The sequence below is a fragment of the Mobula hypostoma genome, chromosome 4 (genome assembly GCF_963921235.1).
Source record: "Mobula hypostoma chromosome 4, sMobHyp1.1, whole genome shotgun sequence".
Lineage (NCBI taxonomy): Eukaryota > Metazoa > Chordata > Chondrichthyes > Myliobatiformes > Myliobatidae > Mobula > Mobula hypostoma.
In genome coordinates, this window is record NC_086100.1 from 31,773,418 (window position 1) to 31,784,198 (window position 10,781).

Consider the following 10,781-nt stretch of genomic DNA (forward strand, 5'->3'; position numbering starts at 1 on the left):
TTAGCCAGAGGGTGGTGAATTTGTGGAATTTATTACCACAGGCAGATGTGGAGGCCAGATCGTTGGGTGTATTTAAGGCAGAGCTTGTTAAGTTCTTGTTTAGACACAGCATCAACGGTTATCTCTTCAGTGGTTTGATCGAGGCATGACTGCGCAAGCATGTAGACATCAGCCAGTTGGAACAGCAAGAAGAGTTTAAAAGGAAACAGCTTTATAGAGTGGGTGTTGGAGTGGGAGGGCTTTGGCGATAACGGGTCATGGTGAGGTAGGTTGCCTGTGTAGAATACATTCAGGAAGTATGTGTGTGAGACCGGTGTTCTGTGCTCAGTGCCAGATGTGGGAACTCCTGGAGACTCCCAGCCTCCTGGACGGCCACATCTGCACTAGGTGCATTGATCTGCAGCTCCTTAGGGATGGAGTTAGGGAACTGGAGATGCAGCTTGATGACCTTCATCTGATCAGGGAGAGTGAGGAGGTGATAGATAGGAGCTATAGGCAAGTAGTCACACCGGGACCTCAGAAGACAGATAAGTGGGTAACAGTCAGAAGAGGGAAAGGCAAGAGGCAGATGCTAAAGAGTACACCTGTGGCTGTCCCCCTTAACAATAAGTACTCCTGTTTGAATACTGTTTGGGGGTTGGGGGGATGGCCTACCTGGGGGAAGCAACAGTGGCCACACCTCTGGCACAGAATCTGGCCCTGTGGCTCAGAAGTGTAGGGAAATGAAGAGGATGGCAGCAGTGATAGGGGCCTCTATAGTTATAGGGTCAGACAGGCAATTCTGTGGATGCAGAAAAGAAACGTGGATGGTAGTTTGCCTCCCAGGTGCCATGGTCCAGGATGTTTCTGATCGCGTCCACGATATCCTGAAGTGGGAAGGAGAGCAGCCAGAGATCGTGGTACATATTGGTACCAACGACACAGGTAGGAAAAGGGAGGAGATCCTGAAAACAAACTACAAGGAGTTATGAAGGAAGTTGAGAAGCAGGACCTCAAAGGTAGTAATCTTGTGATTACTGCCTGTGCCACGTGACAGTGAGTATAGGAATAGAATGAGGTGGAGGATAAATGCGTGGCAGAGGGATTGGAGCATGGGCAGGGGTTCAGATTTCTGGATCATTGGGACGCCTTTTGGGGCAGGTGTGACCTGTACAAAAAGGACGGGTTGCACTTGAATCCAAGGGAGTCCAATATCCTGGTGGGGAGGTTTGCTAAGGCTATTGGGGAGAGTTTAAACGAAAATTGCTGGGGGGTGGGAACTGAACTGAAGAGACGGAGGAAGAGGCAGTTGGCTCACAAATAGAGAAAGCTTGTAGACAGTGCGAGACGAGGATAGGCAGGTGATAGAGAAGGGACACGCTCAGACCGATGGTTTGAGATGCGTCTGTTCTAATGCAAGGAGTATTTTGAATAAAGCGGATGAGCTTAAAGCGTGGATCAATACTTGGAGCTATGATGTTGTGGCCTTTACAGAGACTTAGATGGCTCAGGGGCAGGAATGGTTACTTGGAGTGCCAGGCTTTAGATATTTCAGAAAGGACAGGGAGGGAGGGAAACAAAAGAGGTGGGCTTTGTGGTACTGCTGATCAGAGATAGTGTCACGGCTGTAGAAAAGGAGGAAGTCATTGATGGATTGTCTACTGAGTCTCTGTGGATGGAAGTTAGGAACAGGAAGGGGTCAATAACTCTACTGGGTGTTTTTTATAGACCACCCAATAGTAACAGGGACATCGAGGAGCAGATAGTGAGACAGATTCTGGAAAGGTTTAATAATAAGAGGGTTGTCATGGTGGGAGTTCTTAATTTCCCAAATATTAAATTGGCATCTCCCTAGAGCAAGGGATTCAGACGGGGTGGAGTTTGTTAGGTGTGTTCAGGAAGATTTCTTGACACAATATGTAGATAAGCCAACAAGAGGAGAGACTGTACTTGATCTGGTATTGGAAAATGAACCTGGTCAGGTGTCAGATCTCTCAGTGGGAGAGCATTTTGGAGATAGTGATCATAGTTCTATCTCCTTTACTATGATCTCCTTTTCCCAGGGCTGAAATGGTTAACACGAGAGGGCACAGTTCTAAGGTGCTTGGAAGTAGGTACAGAGGAGATGTCAGGGGTAAGTTTTTTACGCAGAGAACGGTGAGTGCGTGGAATGGGCTGCTGGCAACGGTAGTGGAGGCAGTTACGATAGGGTCCTTTAAGAGGCTCCTGGATAGGTATATGGAGCTTAGAAAAATAGAGGGCTATAGGTAATTTCTAACTAAGTACATGTTTGGTATAGCATTGTGAGCTGAAGAGCCTGTATTGTGCTGTAAGTTTACTATGTTTCTATGTTACGGGGAGAAGGCCAGGTAGTGCAGTTGAGGAGGGGAACAAAGGAACAACCATGATTGAATGGCGGAGCATACTCGATGGGCCAAATGACCTAATCCTGCTCCTATGTCTTAATGGCCTTATGGACAAACCCGGCATTCAAAGCCTTTTGGAGAACTGGTTCCAGAATTCCACTCAATGGAATGTGGAATCGATTGGGTTCTGACTGACACCAAAATTCATCCACATATTGATCCGTCCACCACCCCACAGAATCAGAAATCAGAATCCGAATCTGCTCAATAGCATCAGCACCTCGTAAAATTTGTTAACTTTACGGCAACAGTACAATGCAATGCATAATAACAGAAAAAAACCTGTGAATTACAGTAAATATAAATAGTTAAATTTAATAAATAGTGCAATGATAGAAATAAAGAAAAAGGAGATTTGTTCATGGATTCAGTGTTCGTTCAGAAATTGCAGAGAATTTCAGAAAAGCTGTTCCTGAATTATTGAATGTGTGCCTTCAGTACCTCCTTCCTGATGCTAGCAATGAGAAGATTTTATGTTCGGGATGATGGGGTCGTTAATAACGGACGCCACCTTTTTGAGGCGGCTCCTTGGAGATGTCCTGGATACTACAAAGGCTCATGCCCATGATGGAGCTGACTAAGTTTACAACTGTCTGCAGTTTACTTCAATCCTGTGCAGCAGCCCTCCCCACACCTCTCCCCCAACCCATACCAGATGGTGATGCATCCAGTTACAATGCTCTCCACGGTGCATCTGTAGAAATTTGTAAGTGTTTCAGGTGACATACCAAATCTCCTCAAACACCTGATAAAATATAGCTGCTGTTGTGCCTTCTTTGTATCTGCATAAATATGTTGGGCCCAGGTCAGATCCTTAGAGATATCGACACCCAGGAACTTGAAATTGCTCACTCTTTCCTCTTCTGAACACTTATGAGGAGTGGTGTGTGTTCCCTCATCTTACCCTTTCAGAAGTCATAGTCATAGTCATACTTTATGAATCCCAGGGGAAATCGGTTTCCGTTATAGTTGCACCATAAATAATTAAATAGTAATAAAACCATAAATAATTAAATAGTAATATGTAAATTATGCAAGGAAATAAGTCCAGGACCAGCCTATTGGCTCAGGGTGTCTGACCCTCCAAGGGAGGAGTTGTAAAGTTTGATGGCCACAGGCAGGAATGACTTCCTATGACGCTCTGTGCTGCATCTCGGTGGAATGAGTCTCTGGCTGAATGTACTCCTGTGCCCACCCAGTACATTATGTAGTGGATGGAAGACATTGACCAAGATGGCATGCAACTTGGACAGCATCCTCTTTTCGAACACCACTGTCAGAGAGTCCAGTTCCATCCCCACAACATCACTGACCTTACGAATGAGTTTGTTGATTCCGTTGGTGTCTGCTACCCTCAGCCAGCTGCCCCAGCATACGACAGCAAACATGATCGCACTGGCCACCACAGACTCGTAGAACATCCTCAGCATCATCTGGCAGATGTTAAAGAACCTCAGTCTCCTCAGGAAATAGAGACGGCTCTGACCCGTCTTGTAGATAGCCTCAGTGTTCTTTGAACACTGTTCTCACTGGGAACACTTAGAACTGTGTTCGTAGTGTTCTTGTCCGCAATCAGTTAAGGTGTTTGCTGCAACATCCGTCACCATTTGATATAATGCAAACAACGGTTGTATTGCCAGCAACTTTATCGATGCCTAGCCACACAGTCATGGATGTACAGAGATTAGAGCAGTGGGCTAAGCACACCTCCCTGAGTTGTATCATTGTTGATTGACAACAAGATGGACCGAAGGTGTTATATTTGAATGTGTACAGAGTAAGCTAGATGAATTTGTAGCGCAGCTACAGAATGGTTTTCATGATGTTTTGATGAAACATGGCTGAAAGAAGATTATAGCTGGGAGCTTAATTTCCAAGGATATACATTGTATCAAAAATACAGGCAGGTAGGCAGAGGGGGTGGCATGGCTCTGTTGATAAAAAAAATTAAATGAAATCATTAGAAAGAGGTGACATAGGGTCAGAAGGTGTTGAATCATTGTGGGTAGAGCTAAGGAACTGCAAGGGTGAAAAGATCCTGATGGGAGGTATATACAGACCTCCAAACAGTAGTAAGGATGTGCTCTACAAATTACAACAGGAAGATGAAAATGCATGCCAAAAGGGCAAAGTTACTATAGTGAAATCTTGCCTGACAAATCTGTTAGAGTTCTTCGAGGAAGTAATAAGTAGTGTGGACAAAGAAGAGGCAGTGAATGTCATTTGATAAGGTGCCTCAGATGAGGCTGCTTAACAAGATAATTTCCTATGGCATTGTGGGAAAGTTATGGCATGGACAGAGGAATGGCTGATAGGCAGGAGGCAGTGAGTGGGAATAAAAGGGGCCTTTTCTGATTGGCTGCCAGTGACAAGTGGTGTTCTTCTGGGGTCAGTATTGGGACTGCTACTTTTCACATGGTTTGTCAATGATTTAGATAGTGGAATTGATGGCGTTGTGGCAAAGTTTGTGGATGATATGAAGACAGGTAGAGCAGTAGGTAGTGCTGAGGAAGCAATGCAATTGCAGCAGGACTTAGACAATTGGAAGAATCAGCAACAGTTGGCAGATGGAATACAGTGTTGAGAAATGTATGATAATGCATTGTGGTAAAAGGAATAATAATGTGGACTATTATCGAAATGGGGAGGAAATTCAAACACAGAGGTGTAAAGAGACTTTGCCTTGTGCAAGGCTCCCAGAAGGTTGATTTACAGGTTGAGTTTTTGGCAAAGAAGGCAAATGCAATGTTGGCATTTATTTCAAGGGGAATAGAATATAAAAGCCAGGAGATAATGCTGAGGTTTTGCTAGTCATGCCACACTTAAAGTACTGTCAACAGCTTTGGGCCTCATATCTCAGACAACACACTGGAGAGAGTCCAGAGGAGGTTAATGAGGATGACTCTGGGAATAAAGGGCTTAACATATGAGGAGCATCTGGCAGCTTTGGGCCTGTACTCACTGGAATTTAGAAGAATGTGTGGGAACCTCATGTTGAAAGGACTAGATGGGGTGGATGTGGAGAGGATGTTCCCTGTGCTGGGCGTATCCAGAACCAGAGGGCGCAGACTCAAAACTGAGGGGCAACCTTTCAGAACAGAAGTAAGGAGGAATTATTTTCAGCCAAAGGGTAGTGAATCTGTGGAATGCTCTGCCACAGATGCCTAGACCGTGGGTATATTTAAAGTGGAAGTTAATAAATTCCTGATGGATCAGGTCATCGCGGGATATGGTGAGAGGGCTGGTCTATGGGATTGAATGGGATCTGGGATCAGCCATGATGAAATGGCAGAGCATCTGGATGGACTGCATGACTTAATTCTGCTCCTATGATATATGGTCTAATACAGCGGTCCCCAACGACCGGGTCGCAGACCGGTACCGGGCTGCAAAGCATGTGCTACCGGGCCGCGAGGAAACAATATGAGTCAGCTGCACCTTTCCTCATTCCCTTTCGCATGTTGAACTTGAACATAGGGTTGCCAACTGTCCCGTATTTGCTGGTACATCCCGTATATTAGGCTAAATTGGTTTGTCCCATATGGGACCGCCCTTGTCCCGTATTTCCCCCGCTAAGGTAGAGCGTTCCTATAAAACCTTTCGTGCCAAAATGGCGTGAAGCGAAGAATCAATTACCATTAATTTATATGGGAAAAATTTTTGAGTGTTCCCAGACCCAAAAAATAACCTACCAAATCATACCAAATAACACATAAAACCGAAAATAAATAACACCAATGTATAGTAAAAGCAGGAATGATATGAAAATTACACAGCCTATATAATGTAGAAATAATGTATGTACAGTGTAGTCAGGAAGATGAAGACAAAACCGATTTGTAGGGAAAAAAATCAGCTCGTATGTGCATGCACACGTCACCCATGCGCACACAGGTGCCCGCGCAAGGCTTCATGGTCATGGGTGTCTTTCCTGGGGTAAAGTGTCCCGGGATTTGACTGCTATTTTTGTCCCTTATTTGGGAGTGAGAAAGTTGGCAACCCTAACTGCAAAAGACATGTTGAGGTGAGTTTAACCCTAATTGAACACCAGCCCGCACGCCCCCCCCCCCCCACCCCGGGTCGGCCAGTTCGCAAGAATATTGTCAATTTAAACTGGTCCGCAGTGCAAAAAAGGTTGGGGACCCCTGGTCTAATAGTCATGGGGGATTTCAATATGCAGCTAGATTGGGAAAATAAGATTGGTGATGGATCCCAAGAGAGAGAATTTCCAGAATGCAGACAAGGTGGCATTTTAGAGGGGTTCGTGGTTGAGCCAACTAGGGGATCAGCTGTTCAGGATTAGGTGTTGTGCAATGAACCAGAATTGATTAGGGAGTTTAAAGTAAAAGAACCCCAAGGGGAAAATGATCATAATGTGATCGAATTCACCCTCAAATTTGAGGAGAAGCTAAAGTCAGTTGTAATGTAGATACAGTGGAGTAAAGGGAATTAGAAATGCATGAGAGAGGAGCTGGTCAAAATTGATCGGAAAGGGACACTGGCAGGGTTGACAGCAGAGCAGCAATGGCTGGAATTTCTGGCTGGAAGGTGCAGGATATATACAAACGTACATCCCTAAGAGGAAGAAGTACTCTAAAGGCAAGATGACTTCAAGAGAAGTCAAAGCCAACACAAAGTCCAAAGACAGCAATGATAGAGCAAAAATTAGTGGGAAGTTAGAGGCTTGGGAAGCTTTTAAAAACCAAAAGAAGGCAACTAAAAAAGGTCATGAAGAAGGAAAAGATGGAATATAGAAACAAAGAAAATCTACAGCACAATACAGGCCCTTCAGCCCATCAAGCTCTGCCAAACATGTCCTTACCTTAGAACTACCTAGTCAGTTATCAAAGATGTGATAACAGCACATTTGGAAAGCGGTGAAATCATCGGACAAAGTCAGCATGGATTTGTGAAAGGAAAATCATGTCTGACGAATCTCATAGAATTTTTTGAAGATGTAACTAGTAGAGTGGATAGGGGAGAACCAGTGGATGTGGTATATTTGGATTTTCGAAAGGCTTTTGACAAGGTCCCACACAGGAGATTAGTGTGCAAACTTAAAGCGCACGGTATTGGGGGTATGGTATTGATGTGGATAGAAAATTGGTTGGCAGACAGGAAGCAAAGAGTGGGAATAAACGGAACCTTTTCAGAATGGCAGGCAGTGACTAGTAGGGTACCGCAAGGCTCAGTGCTGGGACCCCAGTTGTTTACAATATATATTAATGACTTAGACGAGAGAATTAAATAAAGCATCTCCAAGTTTGCGGATGACATGAAGCTGGGCGGCAGTGTTAGCTGTGAGGAGGATGCAAAAAGGATGCAGGGTGACTTGGATAGGTTAGGTGAGTGGGCAAGTTCATGGCTGATGCAATTTAATGTGGATAAATGTGAGGTTATCCACTTTGGTGGCAAAAACAGGAAAACAGATTATTATCTGAATGGTGGCCGATTAGGAAAAGGGGAGGTGCAATGAGACCTGGGTGTCATTATACACCAGTCATTGAAAGTGGGCATGCAGGTACAGCAGGCGATGAAAAAGGCGAATGGTAGCTAGCATTCATAGCAAGAGGATTCGAGTACAGGAGCAGGGAGGTACTACTGCAGTTGTACAAGGCCTTGGTGAGACCACACCTGGAGTATTATGTGCAGTTTTGGTCCCCTAATCTGAGGAAAGACATTCTTGCCATAGAGGGAGTGCAAAGAAGGTTCACCAGATTGATTCCTGGGATGGCAGGACTTTCACATGATGAAAGATTTGATCGGCTAGGCTTATACTCTGAAATTTAGAAGATTGAGGGGGGATCTTATTGAAACGTATAAAATCCTAAAGGGATTGGACAGGCTAGATGCAGGAAGATTGTTCCCAATGTTGGGGAAGTCCAGAACGAGGGGTCACAGGTTGAGGATAAAGGGGAAGCTTTTTAGGAGCAAGATGAGGAAAAACTTCTTCACACAGAGAGTGGTGAATCTGTGGAATTTTCTGCCACAGGAAACAGTTGAGGCCAGTTCATTGGCTATATTTAAGAGGGAGTTAGATATGGCCCTTGTGACTAAAGGGATCAGGGGGTATGGAGGGAAGGCAGGTACAGGGTTCTGAGTTGGATGATCAGCCATGATCATACTGAATAGTGCAGGCTTGAAGGGCCAAATGGCCTACTCCTGCACCTATTTTCTATGTTTCTATGTTTACCTAGGCTTACCCATAGCCCTCTATTTTCCTAAGCTCCATGTACCTATCCAGGAGTCTCTTAAAAGGCCCTATCATTTCTGCCTCCACCACTGCCGCAGGCAGCCCATTCCATGCACTCACCACTCTCTGTGTAGAAAACTTACCCTGACATCTCCTCTGTACCTGCTTCCAAGCACCTTAAAAATATGCCCTCTCGTGCTAGCCATTTCAGCTCTGGGAAAAAGCCTCTGACTATCCACACAATCAATGCCTCCCATAATCTTGTACACTTCTGTCAGGTCACCTCTCATCCTCCGTCGCTCCAAGGAGAAAAGGCCGAGTTCACTCAACCTATTCTCATAAGGCATGCTCCCCAATCCAGGCAACATCCTTGTAAATCTCCTCTGCACTCTTTGTATGATTTCCACATCCTTCCTATAGTGAGGCAACCAGAATCGAGCACAGTACTCCAATTGGGGTCTGACCAGGGTCCTATATAGTTGCAACATTACCTCTCAGCTCTTAAACTCAATCCCATGGTTGATGAAGGCCAATGCACCGTATGCCTTCTTAACCACAGAGACAACCTGATTTGCAGCTTTGAGTGTCCTATGGACTCAGAACCCAAGATCCCTCCACACTGCCAAGAGCCTTACTGTTAATGCTAGATTCTGCCATCATATTTGACCTACCCAAATGAACCACCTCACACTTATCTGGGTTGAACTCCATCCGCCACTTCTCAGCCCAGTTTTGCATCCTATCGATGTCCCACTGTAACCTCTGACAACCCTCCACACTATCCACAACACCTCCAACCTTTGTATCATCAGCAAATTTACTAACCCATCCCTCCACTTCTTCATCCAGGTCATTTATAAAAATCACTAAGAGTAGGGATCCCAGAACAGATCCCTGAGGCACACCACTGGTCACCAACCTCCATGCAGAATATGACCCATCTACAACCACTCTTTGCCTTCTGTGGGCAAGCCAGTTCTGGATCCACAAAGCAATGTCCCCTTGGATCCCATGCTTCCTTACTTTCTCAATAAACCTTGCATGGGGTACCTTATCAAATGCCTTGCTGAAATCGATATACACTACATCTACTGCTCTACCTTCATCAATGTGTTTAGTCAAAAAATTCAATCAGGCTCGTAAGACACGACCTGCCTTTGACAAAGCCATGCTGACTATTCCTAATCATATTATGACTCTCCAAATGTTCATAAATCCTGCCTCTCAGGACCTTTTCCATTAACTTACCAAACACTGAAATAAGATTCACTGGTCTATAAATTCCTGGGCTATCCCTACTCCCTTTCTTGAATAAGGGAACAATGTCCACAACCCTCCAATCCTCTGGAACCTCTCCCATCCCCATTGATGGTGCAAAGATCATCACCAGAGGCTCAGAAATCTCCCCCCTCACTTCCCACAATAACTTGGGGTACGTCCCATCCGGTCCTGGTAAATTATCCAACTTGATGCTTTCCAAAAGCTCTAGCACATCCTCCTCCTTAATATCTACATGCTCAAGTTTTTCAGTCCACTGCAAGTTATCCCTACATTTGCCAAGATCACTAACCCGTAGTGAATACTGAAGCAAAGTATACATTAAGTACCTCAGCTATCTCCTCAGGTTCCATACACACTTTTCCACTGTCACACTTGATTGGCCCTATTCTCTTTCTTCTTATCCTCTTGCTCTTCACATACTTGTTGAATGCCTTGGGGTTTTCCTTAATCCTTTCTGCCAAGGCCTTCTCATGGCCCCTTCTGGCTCTCCTAATTTCATTCTTAAGCTCCTTCCTGCTAGCCTTATAATCTTCTAGATCTCTATCATTGCCTAGTTTTTTGAACCTTTCATAAGCTCTTCTTTTCTTCTTGACTAGATTTACACCACAGTTCCTGTACCCCACCATCCTTTCCCTGTCTTATTGGAACGTACCTATGCAGAACCGCACGCAAATATCCTCTGAACATTTGCCACATTTGTTCCGTACATTTCCCTGAGAACATCTATTTCCAATTTATGCTTCCAAGTTCCTGCCTGATAGCCTCATATTTTCCCTTACTCCAATTAAACATTTCTCCTAACGTCTATTCCTATCTCTCTCTAATACTATGGTAAAGGAGATAGAATTGTGATCACTATCTCCAAAATGCTCTCCCACTGAAAGATCTGACACCTGACTAGG